At 49.7% G+C, this 20,816-nt stretch overlaps 1 long non-coding RNA gene across 4 annotated transcripts; it reads right to left on the bottom strand.

Annotated features, from left to right (window-relative positions):
• Positions 1–2,861: 2,861 nt before the first annotated feature.
• On the bottom strand, positions 2,862–10,990 carry LOC107514746. Of its 4 annotated transcripts, none has more exons than XR_004951478.1 (3): positions 10,875–10,990; positions 4,790–5,101; positions 2,862–3,637 (listed from the first exon to the last, which is right to left on the bottom strand). It is a non-coding gene; the product is annotated as an uncharacterized LOC107514746 (long non-coding RNA). The 4 variants fall into 4 exon arrangements; XR_004951477.1 differs by lacking the exon at positions 10,875–10,990 and having other exon boundaries at positions 4,790–4,873; positions 4,994–5,350; XR_004951479.1 differs by lacking the exon at positions 10,875–10,990 and having other exon boundaries at positions 2,862–3,812; positions 4,790–5,350.
• Between the last annotated feature and the right edge of the window lie 9,826 nt (positions 10,991–20,816).

The raw sequence follows: 20,816 nt of genomic DNA, 5'->3' as shown, positions 1-20,816 counted from the left end.
TGTCATTCTAATTACTTGCTTTTTAGACTGCTTCAAATTGCCCTACAGATTACTAAGGCTTGGCTCACTTCTCTTAAATCTTTTTTCCCTTTATTCTTCAGATTCGGTCATTTTTATTGATCTAGTTTCAGATTTTCACTAACCCTTTCTTCTGCAGTCTCTGCAAAGTAGTGAAAGTTTCATTTTCTATATCGTGCCTTTTAGTTCCAAAATTTCCACTTGGTTCTTTTTAATAGTCCCATTTCTCATCGGGACCATCTTTAAGTCTTTGAATATGTTCGTATTCGCTGCTCAAAGTTTTCGTCTGCAACATCTAATGTCAACATCCAATGTCAACATCAGTTGGAGTCTGTTTTTATTGACTGTTTTTTCTCAATCATGGATCACATTTTTCTGTTTCTTTGCATGTCCACCAATTTTTTATTGTATAGACAACGCAAACGACGTCGTAGAGTTTGGATTATGCGTTTTGGTTTTGAACTTAGTCCTAAGGTGTCGCCCTTACTCTATGGTGTAGTCCTTACTCCCTGGGCACAGCCTTCCTAGGTCTCACCGGAATGACCAAGGTGTTCAGCGAGGTTTCCCTCTTCGGGCCAAATCAGAAGTCCAACGCCTCCCGTGAGGTATGGCTCCTAGTGTTACCATTCTTCTCCCAGCTCCACAGCAGCCAATCTCTCCTAGGCCTTGAGGCGTCTCGTCTTGGACAATCGCAGCCTAGTCCTTGGTTTGGGATTCGCACAATTTCTGTCTCAGGATCCTGCACAGCTCCCTTCTTCTCTGGTTCCCTGTTCTGTAAACGTCAGCTACTTCGGCAGCCCAGAGCCCCGGTCAATCTCTGCCTCCTCCTCTCATCTCCTAAGGTCACCACTCAGCCTGAGCTCCGCCTCCCTGTGCGGCAGCAGGCAGGAAGCAGGGTCACCGTGGGATCTGCCTAGTATGCTTCCCATGTCTCAAGGTCACGGTCCTGTTCTGCCCGTTACTCAATGCCTGAAAATAGTTGACTTATATATTCTGTTCTCTTTTCTAGTTCCCCCCCCCCCCCCCAGCACAAGGACAAGCTGAATGCCGTTTTCTGTGTAATGGCCAGAAGTAGAAGGCAAGCAGGTGCCATGACAATTACGGTTTTAAAACAGGGGCTCCCAACTGTGGTCGCACAATGGAATCCCCTGAGGAATTTTTTTTTTCAGTTCTGGAGCCCCAGGCTATGCTTTTACATGCTCTCCAGGACCTGAAGGTACAGCCAAAGTTCAGAAGCAGTCCAAAGTACAGCACGGGGTCTCCACTCTGGCTTCTCACCTTACACTGTAGTCGTCTTGTCCTTATTTGAGGCGAAGTAGTGCCCTCAGTCACCCCGGCCTCCTTGAATCAGCCCATGAAAAGGGTTTGGACAGCTGCTTTAATGGCACGAGGACAGCTGGGGTGCTGTCTTCCGTAACAGGACTTGCTCAGTCAGCTGTTCCTGGGGCTCGTGCCTCCCGGTCCTCAGACTTGATTAATAATTTACAGTCATCCTGAGGGCTACTGTTCTCGAAGGTCACTTTGTTAAACTATACCATAACCACGTGTTCAAACACAGCATCCGCATGTGATGGCCGAGTGCTCTGGGGATTCTTTAGGCCTGAGGCTGCTCCCATAGACCCAAGACAACACATTGGGTTTGTGTACCAGAAAGCCCGTGACTGTCTTTACCACTGAACGGTATTCAAGCAATAAGCCGGGCCAACATCCACAACCCAAGTCCCTAGTCGTGGGAGGAGGGGAGCACCAGAGGGTGGGAGGCAGTGGAGAACGGGAGCATCTTCAGAAATATCCCTAGAGCAGAGGTCACCACTTTTTTTATCTTGCATCTCTATTAGTGGATTTCCTGAAATAATGTTCTGTTTTATTTATCAATGTGTCCAAAGATTTTTTTATCCTCATGAAGACTATTGATATTATATAAAATACCAATAATTTTTAGAGAACAATGTGATTAAAATGTATATAATTTTTTAAAATATTGATTTAATACTTTATGATATGGCAAGTTGAAAGTCTAGTGTTAATTTCCTCTTATTTCATTACTTGGTTTTGATGGGTGCCTTTAACCAAAAAAAAAGGTATCTCTGAAAAAGATGAGTAAAGCCAAACGGAAGAAAGATCATTAACTGTGTTTGTTAAATTACAATACTCACTTATCAATCTCATTCACCAATTACACAAAAGGTTTTGCTGAAAATTAACCAGCAAATTTTAGTCCTCTCTGATATCCACTAGTTATTCTTGCAAACTAATCAGAGGGTGTTCCATTTTTATAATTTTAGTAAGTGGTTTGAAAGCCTGTACATTTAATTTAGAACATTTTCAGCTGGTGAGAAAACGCTGTTTCCAACTTTTGAAGTGGGAAAATATAAAAATTTAAAATTGACACACATCATTTTCAGTAACTAAATTACATAATGACAGAAACAGTTCCAGACATCTGTTTGAAAATGTTCTATCTAAAAATCAGATCAGATCACACACACACACACACACACACACACACACACACACACACACATACACACAATCTTCTTCTTTTCTTTTTTTTTGGTTTTCAAAAATAGCCACCAAGCATTATATCTCTGACGGGAGAAGGCTAGCACCCGGTGGATGGGAAAAGTGTTTGGAAAACGAGGGCGTCTTCAGAATGTCAGAACACATTAGCAAATTTTACAAGACTGTCTTTTTACAGAAGAAAATTATAGAACTCATCTTTAAGTTCAGTAACTCTTTTGAAAGGCTTTGCCGTGAAAACTAGGGAACATCTATTTGGTACGAAAGCTTTCATAACCATTTCCTATCTCATTAATAATTATGGCAGATCCTCCCAGTTTAGGTACTTTTCGCTTATTTATCTTTATTGAATTATAATTGACATACAATAAACAGCACATAATTAAGGTGCACAACTTGATAAGTCTGGACATATGCGTGCACACGTGAAATCACCACCCGCAAGATAATGAGCATATCTGGATCTCTTCAGTTTTTCCACGCCCCTTTGCAATCCACACACACCCCCCTCCCTCCCCAGGCAACCCCCGATCTTCTGTCCCCGTGGATGTGTTTGCATTGTCTAAAATGGTATAGAGATTGAATCGAACAGCCATCCCTTGGTGTCTGCGGGGGATCGATGGGCCACAGGACCCCCTGCGGACATTACCGTCTGCAGATGCCCAAGCCCCTTATGTAAAATGACGCTGTTTTTTGTATACGATCTACATGTGCTTATCGGGTGCCGCAGGCTGAGCCCACGCATCACTCCATTCGAAAGGATTCAGTGCAGTGCTGAGCACCGGCAAACTCAAGCTCTCCTCTCTGGAACTCTCCGGGGCTCTTTTCCTCGAATGTTTGTTTCTGTTTTTACCCCCCCCCCCCCAAATAATTTGGATGCCTAGTTGCTTGAATCCGCGGATGTGAACCCTGCTGGGACAGAGAGCTGACTGTATACTCCTCCTTCGTGTGGCTTCTTTTACTCGGTGTAATTATTTTGGGTCACACCCAGGTTGGCGCATGTACAACTGGTGTGCACTGTTCCACGACACAGCCGAACCGTAGTGTGCTCGTCTGTCCTCCTGGTCCAGTCCTTCCTGGAGAGGTGAGCTTCTTATTCCTGTTAAATGAGTCAGTCAAGATGGGAATGATAACTTCCTGCCCCGAAGGCATGGAGCCCACACGTGGAGGCGGGACAGGCCAAGGCTTGGGGCTGCTGTCTGGGGAGGCATCGTTTTCCTCGGGGCTCTCCACACGCGGAGGGACGGAAGGGGACTGAACAGCCTGGAGGGTTCCTGGGGACACATTTTTGTGTTTGTCACTGATCCCCAAGCTCAAGTGTCACGTCCTCTGGTCCCTGTGAAGCTCGGCTATTATTATTTCTACCAAAAATCTTTATAGACTACAGGGTGTGTGTGTGTGTGTGCGCGCGCGCGCGCGTGTGTCATAAAAACGTGAGATCTTGTTTCATAAGATTCTTATCAAGAAATGGCTGGCAGAGTTCACATGGAAATACCCTCACTGGGCTTCGGATGACCTGAGCCCCACATAGTGAGCCCAGGATCACGCCCACAATTCCGTGCAGCTGTCTAATGATCTGCCACGATGAAGGCGATGCTAACCGCGCTGGGGCCATCTCCGGCAGGCCTCCAGACTCTCACCCTCTGTCACCTAGTCCCCATGCCCACATGTTTCCTAAGGGCAAAATGAGAAGCGGGTGGTCTCTCCATTTGTTTTAAGCTCCCCGCCCGAAGATGAATCTTCACGGGTTAGTCTGAGGGGCAAGCTGCGGAACGCCGCCCTCGCCTGGGCACTAGCACAGCTTCTGTGCCCTGTGCGGTCTCCCGACCCAGACCCCCTGCCTGTGCTCTGCCCTGGGGGTGGGCAGGGAGGAGGGAGGGGGGAAGGGAAGGAGGAGGGGCCTTGAACGACCCTGAACCCACAGGGAAGCATCCTCTACTTGGTTTTGGTCTTTGGACCAAGACTTGAATGGAGAGAGAATCCTAAGGCTAACTACGCCTATAGCTGAGAGCTCCTACCATTTTGCCTACATTAAGGAGATGGGGTGGAATGAAGAACAACTGATCAAAGACAATGGTACCGCCCGCCCGGTCCAAACACCGCGCCACCTGCCCGTGCGCACGGACCGTGTCTCTGAAACGCCTCAGGAGAGGTTCTCAGTCTGAGACCCCCTTCCAGTTTCTGTAAAACCGCCAGGATGCGGGCTGGATGACCTCGCAAAATTCCCCCCTGCGCTATATCATTCTGCCACCTGACGGGAAGAGACGTGGAGAAACCAGAGACGACTCTGCACGGACGTTCGTTCCCTTTGAACTTCTCGGCGTCCGACTTCTGTCTTTAAATCCAAACACGGAATATGCTGTCGCTCGTTCTTCCCCGCTTCATAAATGCAGTGCCGCCTCCCGAATCCACCGCCAGGAGCCGGCGCGGCGCCCGGCCCCAGGTGGGAACTCACCCAGAGGTTATCCGATGAGTGACTGGACCAATTCACTGGAGGGACGGATGGACGGGGTCTGACGCCAGGACCAGGAGCTGGAGTAACTTCGGGAGACGGCGTGGACCCCTGGGGGGCAGAAAGAGAAGCTGCTTGAATCAAGTGGAAAATCACAGTCTTGCAGAGGGACTGAGGCGCAAGGTGATCGCGATGACTCAGGGGTCTGCAGTGGGCAGGGGTCCCCCGTGGGCAGGGCCCCCTCTAAAGCTCCTGGTTTCTTTACGCAGCAGCCTAAAACTCTGAGAGGTCTCCTCTGTGCCTTCACCTTTCAGCTCCCAGGACATAAGCCGCACCACGGCAGGCATCTTTGTCTGTTTCGAGTAGCTACTCTGCATTATCTAGATACCCGTTATGAATACCGGTACAGTCCCGGTGCCTAGAACAATGCCTGCTGCATAACTGACACCCTCTGCATATTTCCTGAATAAATGAATAAATTCAGAATGAGAAAGTTCTGAATGAGAGCCATTACTTTCTGACCCACCCAATATTTTCTGTGGTGCAGAGAGGTTGCAAATTTTGAAAACACGAGGCTTTAGAGTGACAGCTGAATTAATGACCACAAACAGCTCCGCACAGAAACGCGGTGGGGTGGCGGGACCAGACGCCCGGGTGCCAGGCCAGCTTCACCCCTGAGGAGCCATGTGCTCATGGGCCTCGAGGTGCCTATGTTCCCCACCATGTGGGCTTAGCGACAGCACGTTCCTCGCAGGGCTTTTATAAGTCAGTAAGCAGAAGCACTTAGGAAAGAGCCTGGTGCATCCAACTAAGCACTACAGATGCCGTGTTCGGTGTCCGTATTAGCATTTTTCTGGGTCCCTTGGGCTTTCTGACACTGTGTGCAATTATCCGGTGAAAGAAGAATGTTGGATTCTTTTAGCAACACGGACCTGCAGGCTCCCAACACCCTGAGCAACCGTCCAAATGGCTTCACTCCTCCAGAGCCCCCAAGGGCAACAGGACGGCAGCTCCAATAACTTGCAAAAATGTTTGCAGTCACTACCCTTTCCTCAGAGTCCAGCCCTGTGAAGATGAATCGAACATGTAGATGGAATTATAATCCTGGCACCGTCTGAAGCCAAAACATGGCCAACGGTTCTCCCGAGAAATCCTCACTGAACAGGTGAGTGTGGGCCCAACATTGCACCTCCGTGAGGTAAGACAGTCTTCTCAGCCACTTCAGGCCTTCACTGCCCCAGGCAGTGGCGCCCACAGCCTCGGGGGTTGAGCCCCTGTTGGGGGAATGACAGTTCTATGTGTTCAGTAAAAGTCCATTTTTGGTCTAAGGTCCCTACTAAGATAATGGTCCCATGGGGCAAGGACCGTGTCCCCCAGAACTGTCTGTCCTCCATCTCACCCTGCGCAGTCACTGAATGGACTTTTTTTTATCCCACCCAGGCCTGACCTTCCGACACAGGAAGCCTGGCTTCACACCGAGGGCGGCATTCACAGAGACACAGACGCAGAGGCACGCCAGCCCTCCGCCACAGGGAGGTCACGGGGAGAGGGAGCGGGGGGGTGCCCGTGTGCTGAACCTGGGGTGGGGGGCGCGGCTTGGCCTGGTTTTAGCCCCAGCGACCGTCAGTAGTCACCAGACCTCCGAGTACATGGTTTGGTGTCCTACCTCTCCAAGAGCGCTCAGCATCTTCTAAAAGAAAAATGAAGGCAGTAGAAAAAAACATCTATATAAACCTATAACGCGTATATCAGGCTGTATGAAAAGGTTTTCACCCAAGCATAAAGCTGGGAACTCTCTACACAACTTCTTTATCTGAATGCATTTTGACAGAACTACGTAATGATGACATAGCTCTATATTTATTGAAAAGGAAACGTGTTCACTACCAGAAACATTTTTTAAGATTACTGAAGATGTGTGTATTGTACGACACCAGTTTTTAAAAATGAATGAGAATAAATCTCTCTATATATATTTTTTTGACCTCAAGTATGAATATAAATATTATTTCAATGTATGTAGTACTTTGTTAATTATTTGAGTTGTTTGTTGCCTATATGGATTTTTAAATTATTTTGCAATGAATGTGCAACACTTTTAAAGAAAGAAAAAATTGCGAAACGCCTAGAAACACACACACATACGCACACACGCACACACACAAAATCTTACAAAGAGAGAAAGCCCAACCAAAGGACTCCATTTCTATTAGAGGAATTTCTAAACAGGACCTCTTCATGTTGAGGGGGGAGTTGTCTTCTCCGCCTCCCTCCCCATCATGTCGTACCTCCCTCCCATTCCCCGCTCACACGGTCAGGCCAGAGCCCCAGGTGGCATCTTGGTGAGACACGTCACTGCCATGTCGCAGCCTGGAGTCCTAGGGTCCCCTCCGCGGCCTGTGAGAGGCCACTGGGACATTAGTCCATCACGTCTGTATTCAGCAGCCAGCTCGGCGCTTAGACTGCTAAGAGGTAACACCCTACAAAAAATAAACACGAAGGAGAAAGGAGAGATCCACTTGGATGACACTCAATACAGACGTGAGGAAGAGGCCAGACCGTTCCCAGCAGGCAAGTGAGGAAGCCCGGACAAGCACGCGAAGCTGAGCTCGGCCTGCCGCGGCGTCCTTGCGGACGGGCGCCCTGCGGACGCGTGCCAGCTTCGGCTAACAGCTGACCGTTCCGCACCGAGACGGTCTCCCCTCCGCTAGCGGAACTTTCCGTTAGGCTTGCCGACAATATTTCATGTCGAATAAGTTATAAATTGAGCTGAAAAGTTAAGACTGCAACGGGGCGATGCAGGAAGGAAGACCAAACGAGAGCGTAGAGGGCACAGGTTGGGGTAACGTTATGACCCCGGCATAAGCCATTACGAAAAAACCGCACCAGCAAATGTCGAGGACCCTCACGTAGCCTTTGAAACTCAGAATTCAAGGGAAGTAGGGCTGTCTTGGCCGTTGTTTAATTGCTACACCTGAGAGGAAACCCAGCTGCAAAGAGGCACCCTTCCAGGAAAATTTTCCAGGGCCCTCAATTCAAACAGCTGGACTTATCCTTCCAGAACCATCTACTCAGCCTTTGGAAATGAGAGGTCAGCCGCCGGATGGGAAGTGGGCATTTGCATCGTGGACGGAACTCAGTGTTCTGGGCCTCGTTTATTCTCCACGTAAACAGACTTTCCTGAGAATCGCGTGTCAGTATTTATGAGTGACGCAGGTTACAGCGAATTCATTTCCGACATGAGCGCCTCCGAGCGTGCAGAGGAGGTTAAGCAGAATGGACACCTTGCAGCCAAACAGCCGCGACCCCCACAGAGCTCGACGTCCGACAACGAAGAAGAAGGCGGCGTGAACGCATCCCTGACGTTTACCGGAAACCCCTGAAGTCCGTAAGCGGAGACCCAGGCGTGGGAAGAGGCAGCGCTACGGTAAATGACGGAGCCACGACGACCCAACGGCTCGGGTGTTAGAGGGTCCGTCGTCGGCAAGGTGTTTGTACAGGGACATGAGGCACCTGCACGGTTTCCTAAGTGCGGCCCTAAGTGGAGAAGGTGGCACAGAACTGCGGTCCCCGGGATTCATAACGACCTCCCGTAGTTTAAGAGAAGAAAAAATCTTGCCCCGCAAAACCCTGATCTTGAGCGTCCACGTCTTCGGAGCGCCCGGGCTTCCCCCCTGGGTCCTGACGGGAGATGTTAAGCACACACAGACCGACGTACCGATACCTGGAATATATTTGCACGTGTTTATGTTTTAAACCGATTAACCATGGTTTGGCCCTATCGGAAAGTCTGGGCTGAGCGGTGCTCCGAGGCGCCCCGATCTGGGCACCCCTGGGCTTGCGCCGGGGACTCCTGGCCTGAGCAGGGAGATCTGGAGGAAGCTCTGGTGCCCCACGGGGTCCTCACGAAGGTGTGTGTGTGTGTGGGGGGGGGGGTGCCCTTCTTCCTGGCCAGGCCTCAGCGTGAAGATTCGAGCCATGGCTTCTGAGCCGGGCTGGCTACTCTGTGAGGGCACGTGACTCAGATGCCCCATCCAAAACACTACAGATGCACAGGGCACAGTTCTGGGCCCCTGTCAGCAGCACCAGCACCAGCCCCATGGTGGATACCCCGAAGTCCACGGGGGGGCGGGGGGTGCGGAGGGTGCACGCGGGCAGTGTCAGCCTCAAGAGTGTCCCCCAACCAGAAGGGAACAAGACTCCACCCAGATTCTACAAAGCAGATGCCCGAAGGCCGGGTGCTGAGGCGTTTTGCCCCCCACTCGGTCCGTTTGCTCATAGCCCTTGCCAACACTTCCTCAGCCTGGATTCCTAGCTTCTGTGGAAAAAGCGGGTGCTCTGACCACGCCAGGCCCACAGGCCCACACGCCCTTGCTGTCCGGGGCCGGCCGCAGAGGGGACCCTGCTCGGCCACGCTCGCCGCTGCTCCTTGCCACGGCGCTAGGGCCGCTTCGCAAAGCTAGTCATCCGCTCATGAACACTGGATTTTGCAATCTTTGGTCTCGGCCTGAGGACAGGAAAGGTTGGGCAGCCTTTCTGGGAATAGGAAAAGGCACGATTATCTTTTCATTCTTTCGGATTTCTCGAAGAACAAGGCAAAACGTCATGTTTCCGCAGCTCAGCCTGTCATTCACCTACACAGGTAACTGCCCCTGGCGAAGCTGACCGCCGGGCCCCGCAGACAGTATGACCGCGGTTGGCCGACAGCGACCGAGCCACCCACGTGGCGACCTGTCTTGACACCTGTGAGAGGCAGGGCAGGCCTCCTCGGGGCTGCCTGCCGCAGGCGCAGGGCCCGCTGCACTGGGCTCTGCGGGAGGGGAAGAGAATGGGCCCAACTCCAGGTACGACAAAGAAAAGTGTGTCGCTTTATGGCCAAGTTGCAGAGTGGGGGTCCGTGGAGGAAAAATCAATAAGATGAAGCATGGGGGAAAGGGGGTTCAGGCTGAACCCGCTAACAGGGAGCTTGCGGAGGGAAGGCCAGCTGACCAGACACCAAACGCCCAGGGCCTGGGCCGGGGGCGGGGGGTTCACATGTGAGGGGGTCAGATACCGAGGGGGTGGATCCTGGACGGGCCTAGCGGAAGGAGCGAGGAGGAGCCGGAGGAGAGTGCGGCCGCGGGGAGGACGCGGGCTCACACCCCCCCTCGCAGACGGCCCTCTCGCTGGAGGACCGGGAGGCCTGGCCCCGGCTGGCCCCGCCCATAAAACTCCTGCCCTTCTCTCTTTTCCCTCGCTGTTCAAGGGGCTGCGACTGAAGGGGGAGGGGGAGGGGACGGCAGGGCCCGCCCGAGGGGGGCAGTGGGAGCCGAGCGGGGTCTGTAAAGGGCGGCGCCGAGCACGGCGTGCAGGTGTGCACGGTCCATCCTCCCGGCGGGCCGAAGACGCCTCGCCTCGAAGCTGGGGGACAGGAGGTCGGCTTCGCCTCTGTCCCCTCAGGGCCACCACCTGCACGGCAGTCACATCACAACGCGGCCATCGAAGATGTCGTAGCGCACATCGAATTTACGGGAAGAGACCCCCGCCCCCGGGAACCAGACACGCGGCGGCACATGCCGGAGCTCCCGAGGCGCCTTTGGCCAGCTGGCCAACTGTGTGACCATGGTCACTTCTCTCCCTGAACATTGTGGCACCTGTCCCCGCGACCGCAGGCCTGCTCGCGACCCTCCTCGGGGCCGGAGGCACAGGGAGGCTGGCGGGAGTCAGGAGCGGGGCCCGGCCCGGGGGCCGACCTTCCCCAGCCCCGCCGGGGGCTGAGGCACAGGGTGGAGTGACCCGAGCAGGCAGAGCGAGGAAGCGTCACCGTCACCGCAATGCTAACCAGCTCTCCCGAAGTGCTTACTCAGGACAGACTGTGCAAGGCCTGAGGCCAGCGTGATCTCACCTGATCTTCTCCGGGGGAGGAGGTGGCTGCGGTATCAGCCCAGTCCTGTGACTCGCTCCAGGCTTCACTTTCACTGAACGGAGGGCTGGGCGCTCGGGTCAGGTGACCTGCAGAGCCTGGAGTCTGGGAATGCGAACCCCCCCCTCCCCCCGCCCCCCCCCCAGGAAAAGACAAAAAGACAAGAAACCAGAAGCCAGAGAGGGAAAAGGAAAAGGCTGCAGCGTGTTCCCAGCGCCCAGGATTCAAAGCAGAGAGTGAGGGGCCCGGCTGCAGAGCGGCTGAGCCCTGGCTGGGGGTTGGGGGCGGGGGAGGGAGAGGCTTGGACTCTGCATGAGGACGAGTGGGGCCTGGGGGAGGTGGGGGGTGCTTCAGTGGAGCTTGGGGACAGAAGTCAGACTGCAGGGTGCCGAATGGGCGATGAAGTGTAGGCAGGAATCACGATCAGCGCTCACAAGCTCCTTCACGGGTCTCCACGTGAGGCCCAAGTAGAAAAGAATGCACAGCCACCTGGAGCCCGGGCCGAAGGCCACCTGCCGCCTCCTCCTCGTGGCCCGGACCATCTCACGTCCGCCACCTTCTCCCCAGCAGCGACGGCGTGGCTAGAACTAACCTGACCACACATCGGAGTCCCTTTCCTGCCCGCAGATGTGCTGCAAGCGAATTTGAAAGTGTGATCTGGTCAGCCTCGTGTGGCGGCCCTACCCATGGACGATCGACGTCCTGTGACCGCCACTCGGGTTCGCTGAAGTGCCGCTAACTGCAGGAATTTTCCTGAATTTCTAAGGGTACACGTAGGCTCGGATTTTTCCCGAGGAGTTAATAGATGCAAGGAACTCAAGAATCAGAAGTCGTGGTAATGATCAGTTATTGGAGAAGAGATTTTCGTTCTTTCTTCAACCCTCACAGCCTTCTCCTCAACGAAGTCCAAAGGGCTGGAAATATATAGGAGACAAAAGAGACCAAAAAAAAAAAAAATCTAGGGCAAAAACAAAAAAGTAGAAAACCTCACAGCAGCGTTCTTGAATGCTAAACTGAGCCCTGAAATACTTTGAACATGAATCCTAAAGTCTGTCTTTTCTTTTTCACGAAAAAGACAATGTCTACAGTCTAACATTTTATAGAACGTGGGAAATAGATTTGAAAATGGAAATTCAAAAAAGAATTTCACGCCTGACCGAAATGATCAAAAATTTAGAGAAGTGAAAGTAACTAAAATAGGCTTCCCTCGTTCTTTTTAAAAACATTTGCTGGTGTCTGCTTAGAGCTCAGCGGGAGAAAGGAGGAAACGCACAGGCGGGAGGGAGGGGCCCCTCTGATTAGCGGTCTGCGAGGACTGGGGGGCGGGGCGGGAGGGACAGTCCCTCTCTGCCCCCATCCTGGGGACCTCCGCCTCTCCGCAGCCACCGTCGATCCACCTGCAAAGGCCCTCTCCAAGTCCAAGTGCCCTCGGGAAGGTCACACTCTCCCGCTTTCCCAGGTTCCAAGGCTGCTAAGTCTTTTTAGATGTTAATTTTCTGATTCGCACAATGGCTTTCAAAAGAAAGAGGCTTTTAAGCGAGGGAAGAAGCAGTGGGGTTGTAAAGCCGGGGTCAGCTGATTCGCGTCGGCTCTGGGAAGGCAGGAAGCCTGCCTGCCGGGGAACTGGTTTGTCCAGAGAGAGCACGTGTGCCATCTGGGGAGGCGTCGCTTCCACCAGGGAACTTAGCAAGGGGCCCCTTTCCCAGTGAGGTTTATTTATCTCAAGAGATTTCTTCCCTGTTCACATATCAGTATCACCAATCGGCAAACGAAAACTCCTGCATTTAAATATTTGATTCAACTATCAGAGCAGTCAGTTTGCTATGATTGAATCTAACAGATTAAGTTTCGAGGTAGAACTGTTTTGAACCAGTCTTGCCCGAGACTCAGAGTTTTGGATGACTCCTTACACTTTACTGTGGAATTCTTTCCATTTGCAAGATTTCAGTGTTTAACAAGTATCTGCTGGTGAAGAGATTAACAAAAGCCCGTGTGAGTCACACGGGAATCGCCCCTGAACTGCTGAGAAGCACAGAGGAGGAGGAGAGGTAAAGGGTGGGGCGCCCATCGCAGCGATGCCCGGCCCCTGCCCCCAGTCACTGGGGAGGTCGCCGCCCCACCTCCGGGGCCCCACAAAGGAAGACAGGGGCTCACTTGCTTTTTTTTCTTCCTTTTTTTAATGAAATATTTCAAACATACACAAAGGTATAAAAAGTAATATGATCCACACCTTTCATTCCCCGGCTCCCAGTTTAAGAAATAAAACGTTACAGAAACAGTCCAGCGCCGCCTTAAGCCTAGCCGCAGTCTCCCCCAGCCCTCCCTGGGCTGTGTCCCCACATCCACGGGATTCTTTTACTACCTGGGTGTACAGGTAGTAAAAGACTACTCAGGTATCAGTTCGTACATGTTAAAGCTTCATATGAATGATCAAAACAAAACTCAACCGAGTAAATCTGAAGATCTAACTGGTTTTGTTAAGCAATTCACCAACGGTCAGCGTCCCATCCAGCAACCGGAGGGCCCCGAGGGGCTGTGGGGAGGGGGGTTTATAGGAAGAAGGGTGGGCAGAGGAGCTATTGATAAAAGAAAGGATTCTTTTTAGGGCAGGACGTCTTGTCTTTGGGGGAAGGAGGAGGAAAGGTCTTTATGACATAGGTCACCTCTTTTTTTCTGTGGGGGATGGAGAGGCCCTATGGGACACACTACCTTTCTGGTTCTTGACCAAAAACATTCCAGACTGGGTGAGGCTGAAACCGCACACGGAGCAGGTATGAAATCTAGGCATCGTGGGCTTTTAGCACGAGCGACGCCACTCTGGACCTGCGGTTACCTTTAAGAGTTCCCCCCTTTCGATCATGTTCTCAGTTTACCTGAGAGATGTGATCAAGAATTAAAGCATTAGTGTCACCCTCAGCCGCTGCCCTGCAGCTCTGCTGATCCTCGGTTTGGCGTGACATTTTTGCTTCGTCTGTGACCTTTATGGGGCACAACTGCAGCTTTGGTTCCGGGTCCACAGTCCTGAAATCGGTCATTCTCTGGGCCCCCTCCCTGATGTCCCAAACTTAGGGAGATCATTTACTCGGCAGGTGGGGGCTGCAAACACGCGTTCAGAGCAGTGGAAAGAATACGACGCCAGGGGGATTATTACGATAACCATAATCCCCGACGTCGGGGTGCACTCTGAAGCCACAGGCCCAAAGAGCCGAGCTGATCACAGCAAGACCCATTGATGGAGTCTCAGGGCTTGCTCAGTATCTCATGCAACTGAGTTTCGACTTCCCCGGAAGCCTTGACCCAGCGACGGCAGGTGGGCCGGCCACAGCACCGACACCTGCTTGCTCAGCTGCAGTAGCCGAGGGCTGCTCTGCTGTCAAGAACACTTCTGGTCAGAGAGCTTGAGGACCTTTGCTGGGCAGCTGATGCCACGGCTAGAAAATCTGCAAAGTCTCCAAGCTTCGAGGAGGGGTTTCTGATCCTGTTCCCGTTTGTCTCATATTTTCCCTAGCTGGGAAAATATGGCCCTGCCAAAGTCAGCAAAGCCTGAATCATGGAAAGCCTCCTGGTCGGTCGTTTCTAGAACAGTGAGGGTAGAGTTAGATCATCTAAGAGGCACTGCCCGGCTGAGTGCCAGCCATCTAAGCATTCACAGGCACCAGAGAATGGCGACCACTGCACACAGGCACCGTCGCCCATTCGAGCCAGGGCTCGGCTAGGTTCTCTCCTAGCCCGAACTAAAAACTTGCCCTAAATTCCAGAGGTTACCGCCTTAACCATGGCCTGAAGAGATGTGGATGACAGCGTTAACTTCCCAGAGCAAGGCCGGAGGAAAGAAAGGAAAGCAGCAAGGGTTTCGTGTTTCATTAAGCTGGAAGCCCTGACCCTGTGTCTGGGGTGGAAGCCATCTCCATGGCTGTAGCCACTTCCCTTCCTAGACAATCTGATCGGGACGTCTCTGGCTGATGTGAAGAAAGAATCAGAGGGTGCGCCGTCTTCAGCCGTGAGAGGCGACCCAAGGTTCGATGCCTTCTAGTTTTGCAACAGTGTCAGTGGTCAGGAGTATTGGGTAAAGTCCCTTTCAGTGGGGCTCAGAGGTTGTGCTTCCTGATGAAGCTTTCAGAATACCCAGTCTCCAGGCTCTAGACTATGACCCACAGGATCTCTTGAACTGGGGCCTGGGAGATCTTCCTTAATCTGATAATGATAGCCTTGCGCATAAGACATTAAGGATTTACAGGAGACAAGGCATCAACAAACGGTTATACACCAAGAGACAGTGGTCTGTGGGAGACTATCTCGTGCTCTCATGTGGAGTGAAAACACATTTGCTAACAGTTTCTTTGCCACTGTGAGGGTATAGGCCTGAGGGTAGGGAGCAGAAGGCTTTAACCCACCTGGAAAGCATACATACTACAACAAGAACATACTGATAACCCAAACTAAGTGGTAAGGGGATGAAGACCAGCTTCAATGTACTATGCTGGATGAAGGAATACAAAAATTTGAAAATGGGTTTGCCAGGGAGCCTGAAGGAATCAAGCAGCCAAGGGCTCGTTTGACTTACAGTTATAGTTTACCCATCTGAGTTCCTCTGGCTTAAGAACGGACCACTGCTGTGTTACAAGAACACACCAAGGTCAAGCAATAAGGGGCCACTGTTTGCAGAAGCAGAATGATCTTCACATGCCACAAGGCGATACTCAGGTCAAATCCTTTCTGTGCGCGCCTCAACTTTTGAGACAGACATCTTATGCTAGGACATTTCAGACTTCCAAGAATTTCACATGTTTCTGGAACATCTGTAACATATACAAATACAACGTAAAGAAGGCTCAAAGTTATTTCTTATTTGACAACGCTTCCCACCTAACTTAATGTCAAACACGCCTAATGAGTGAGACACCTCCCTTATGGGAGAGACAAATTCTTCTGAGATTTTCCTAGGGCCCCCTGAGACTTCTCAAGGTCAGTCTGGGGCCATGACAACTTTTTTTTTTTTTTTTTTTGAATTTGATTTTGGGAAGCTTGTCAGAGAAGATTTTGACATTTACTAAAACGATGTATTTTACCAAAGTGTCAATAAAAGATTTCAAAGACAAATACAGGTTAGTTCTTACTATGAGAAGATTCATTTTTCTTAAGTAAAAGATCTGATTAAAACGACATAAAACACAGACAATAATTTTGATAAAACACAGAATCTTTGCTTTCTGGGTAGACTACTTGAAAAGAAAATCCTTTTACACTCTCTTATCAGGAGCAGACTGATACTCCAAAAAACTGTCCTTTTAGCAAAAGAAAATGAAGTTTTAGCTTTACGGAAGTATATTTTTGATATTAAAGGCTAATTTTTAAACCCTTATAATAATGTTTCTATTTTTAGCCAGCTTGATTAAACAACGTGAAACGCTCTCGCTTCCCATTCTGGAACCACCAAGACAAAATTAATTTTACATCCCTTGATGAAAATGCATCTTCATTCCACATCTTTTTTTGGCCAGCAACACATCTTACCTTTCTTGCATAGTCAGCCCTTTTATCTCTAGCAGCTTCAATTACGGGTATTAGAATCTCTAACTTTTAAAAACCTTAATTTCTCGCAAAAACTAAGAAGTAAGCAATTATGAGCTGCCTACAATATTAACATTCTATGGCTTGGCAAATTTATGATTTTTAAAAATAATTCCTAGAAACGTGTTTCATAGAAAATTTCCCAGCATGGTGTAGGGGTTCAAAACGGAGGTACCCCAAGATGTGCTTCTGTGGTATGTGGGTTATTCTGAGCTACAGGCAACCGAGATGCTGTAGACTCAAGAGAAGCATCCTCCATCTCAGCCCCTTAACAACCCAGGAGAACATGAACTGGGGGCCTCGCCAGAGAAGGCGCTACCACCAGAAATGCCTCTTGATCTGCTCTCCGTGGGGCAGGGCACACTTCTAATCACCGAGCACCTGCTCTTCTTACCATCTTGCAATGACCCCTGGAAGCCCCCAGACATCTTTCTCCTTAGCTCAGAATGCCACATAGACTTCATTTCTCACGCTTCTTTTATTCAGTCCGTTCTTTCCCGGAGGATACAGCCCTTTGAAGGTCTTGCAACTATGTGATTTTCATCTCCCTAACTTGCTTGTGCTCCCCAAGGCACTGTCTACCGCGCCTACGTGGCCATCCAAGTATCTAAGCCACCAGACTGGTAAAGGCCCCCAGCAATAGCCTCAAGGTTCGTTTACAACTCATTTCCAGCTCCCTTCGCATTGATGATCCCTGGGAATTTCCCTGACCTCCTTCTAACCTCAAATAAACATTCAAAAGGCTATTAGTTACATTTACCCCAGCGTTTCTAGGTATTTTGTATTTGGGTTCTTTTCACTCTGCTGCTGTCGTTTATTTGCTCTTGTGTAGAATTAGCAGAGATTCCGGCCTAGTGAATAGCAATGTGTCTTGGGAGCAGGACACGGAGCATTAGTTTTTGCTGGAGAAGCTCTAACACAGTGGTCTGCAACCTCTGTGGCCGCAGGGACCAGTGCCCTCTGAGAATCTAATGCCCAATGACAGAGGTGGAGCTGAGGCAGTGACGCTGGTGCAGGGGAGCGGCTGCAGATACAGATGACACTCTACCTGCCACTCACCTCCTGCTGTGCAGCCCGGTTCCTAACAGGCCACGGACCTTTACAGGTCCATAGTTCAGCTCAGAGGTCGGGGACTCCTGCTCTAACAGACCTGGCGTGGCTCGAGGGTCAACAGCTGTGGCAGCAACGGCCCAATACCTCGAGTGAAGCTGACTGGGGCAAAAGGAGTTGCTCTCCCAAGGCACCAGTTCTAGGTGTCGTTCTGGGAAGCCCAGACAGGTCCTGCTCCTCCAGCTCTTCCAGTGATTGTGTAAGAAGCTAATGCCCTTTGTCAAAGTTCTTTCACATTCAAACAGGATGAGTGGTTCTGTCATCTACAATTGAACCTTGCTTGACACAGAGACATCGAGAGTTGAAAGACAAGAAAAAGTGATTAATGAATACACGATTAAGGGTTTGACCATATTTGCGATTAAAGAAATGCAAATTAAAACAAGATACATTTTTTCACTTTTAATTTTTTTAAAGATACATTTCGCCTATATTATAAGCAAATATTCAAAACATAATGCTCAATAAAGGTAAAGATTTGATGAAGCAGATACGCATTGATGTTGCTAATATATAAAGTTAGCACACTGTTTGTTCAGAATAACAAAACTTTAAAAACATGTACGACTTTTGTCCTAGTGATTCTACTTGTGAGAGTTTATCCTAAAGAAATAAGAATGTGCGTAAAAGTTTAATTGCAAGAATGTTCAATGAATTATTGTCTGCATTTTTTTTTTAAAACAGTATCTCATGTTGAACAGTTGAGGGCTGGTCAAATAAATAATGGCACATACGTAAGATAGAACATTATGCAGACTTTTAAAGCTCTATAGCAGAAGAATGCTATTGACAAGGGAGACCGTCATCGATTTAGTAAAAGACAAGACCAGTTATGAACAGTGTGCGTGAAAGGATTCCATTTTTGGTAAACTAAGAAGTTGATAAAGTATTTTCAAAATGTTAATGAACAAAGTGGATGAATCTCACAGATACTGTTTTGAGCAAAAGAAGGCAGACATAACTAACTCCGTGTTGAAAGAGGCCGAAATGGTGTTCGCCTTTACGTGCGTGGGGACGACAAGGACACAGGGAGAACTGTATCCTGCTGGCGGGGAAGGACTTACGGGCACGTCCAGGGCGCTGGAGACGTCTTCCACCTGGATCTGGGATGTCGTCGTCCAGGTGCCCACGAATGTCAGACTTTACTGAGCTGTGTGCGTGAGTGTTCTTTATGCACTTTGTTGTGTGCATGTTAAACCTCTATAAAAAAGAAAAACCGTCCTGCCGGTGTGTCCCAGGCCCTGCCCCGAATGCCACCGCTGTCACGCGAGAGCAGCCGGTCGGGGTTGGCCGTCTGGAGGCGGGGGTGAGAAAGCCGCAGTCTGGGTGGCGGCAGTTACCACGCGGGGTCTCCCACCCCGCGCCGTCCCCAGCCCCCGAGCTGAGCCCGGGCTGTACCAGCTGCCCTGTCCCTATGGTCAAGTGAGGACTTTCCCTAGGCCATCGGCGATGCCCGTCTTCACACTGAGGCTCGACTTGGTCTCTGCCCCTACCCATGTGGATGACCCCATCTTAAACTGTCCTAGGACACTGGAAAGACAGAGAGAACAGAGATGCCCTAGGTGAGGAGAGGGATGCAGGTGAGAGCCGCGGAGCACCGATAGCGTAAGGATCTCGTTCAAGGAATGCCGAAGTTTAACTACAAAGAGAGACTCTTAAAAGCAGCAAGAAAAAAGCAGTTAGTTACCTACGAGAAAAATGGTAATAACTACATTTCTATCAATAAATACCACAAACGGAAAAGAATTAAGTGCTCCCATCAAAAGATAGGGAGGCTGAATGGATAAGAAAACAAGACCCCTGCATATGCTGCCTACAAGAGACTAGACTCACTTCATATTAAAAGACACACACACTAAAAGAAAGGGAATGGAGAAAGATATTGCCGTGATGGACCTGAGGGGTATTGTGCTGAATGAAATGGGAAGGACAGAGAAAGACAAATATCACGTGATTTCAGGTACATGTGGAATCTAAAGAACAAATAAACAACAGCAACAAAGTCAGACATAAACTTACAGATATAGAGAATACTTTGAGGGCTACTAGATGGGAGCGGGGGAAAAAGGAAAAGGGATTAAGAGGTACAAATGGATAGTTGTAGAAGAGACATGGAGATGCCGAGTGTAGCCTGGGGAAGATGACTGATAATGTAGTAAACGTACAAGGGGGAAGAGGGGGACTAGATTTAGTGGGGTGACCACTTTGAGAGTTATGTGGATCTTAGATTACTAGGTTGAACAACTGAAACTGGTATATTATTGTATGCCAACCGTAATTGAAAAAAACTCATCGAATTGTAAAATGTAAATATGAGCAACCAATTGTCTATTCTACTTCAATAAAGCAGGGGAAATTTTTTTTTTTTAATTCTGGTAATGACTTCTTGTGCTTTTTCCTTCTAGGGTCATTTACATTTTATAACAGAAAGTTCTTAAACACCCTTGACAAAAAACAGGTGAAGGAATGCATGCCCCGCAGTGGAGTTTATCAGATACTAGAAGAGGGTAAGCAGACTATCTTCAGAGGGGTGTGTGAGCTTCTCCAATTTCATCCATTAAACCCAGGATGCTGCCTCCTTGGCCTTCTACAAATGCAGCTTATCCTGTACATTCAAGTTTTTCTCACATGGACCAAGATGATGGATGGATGATCTAAATATAAAAAAGTTACAGGTGGGAGATAACTGTGAAGAAGGCAAGAAAACTCCAAAGAAATACAAGACAGGAATGATGATAATCCTCCACTCCTTTTTCCTAATATTGGAACTTGAAATTATTTTGCAAGCAAAGCAAGGTATGTGCTATCAGTCGCATATCAGAGATTTAGATCAGGGATTTGGGGTCGGAAACCCTGGGAACCATCAAAAGATGGGCCCTCTGTTCCCAGTGCTGACACTGATGAGCTAGTACCCAAATCTCCAGGACAAGTCATGTGTATTCTCCAGTCCCCTCCAAACAGTGTATAATGTGTGCTCTGCATACAGGCCCACCCAAGAAGACAGTGTCTGAAATCCAACTCATGCTCAGTTCACCAAGCCCTGAGTCATGACCACGTCTACATCAGTCCAGAGAAGAGAACACCTTTTCTATTTCTAATTTGAACAAAGGTATGTACCCAATAGGGGAATCTCTCTACCTCTTGCTTCCCATCAGTCTACAAAAGACAAAATTGATGTCTTTGCAAATAAACAAGGTACCCTCAGTCCCTCCAAGGGCCATGTCAGACCACACCAAACAAAAC

The sequence above is a fragment of the Rousettus aegyptiacus genome, unplaced genomic scaffold, assembly GCF_014176215.1.
Source record: "Rousettus aegyptiacus isolate mRouAeg1 unplaced genomic scaffold, mRouAeg1.p scaffold_m13_p_1, whole genome shotgun sequence".
In the NCBI taxonomy this organism is placed as follows: domain Eukaryota; kingdom Metazoa; phylum Chordata; class Mammalia; order Chiroptera; family Pteropodidae; genus Rousettus; species Rousettus aegyptiacus.
This window is presented reverse-complemented; position numbering and strand designations above follow the sequence as displayed.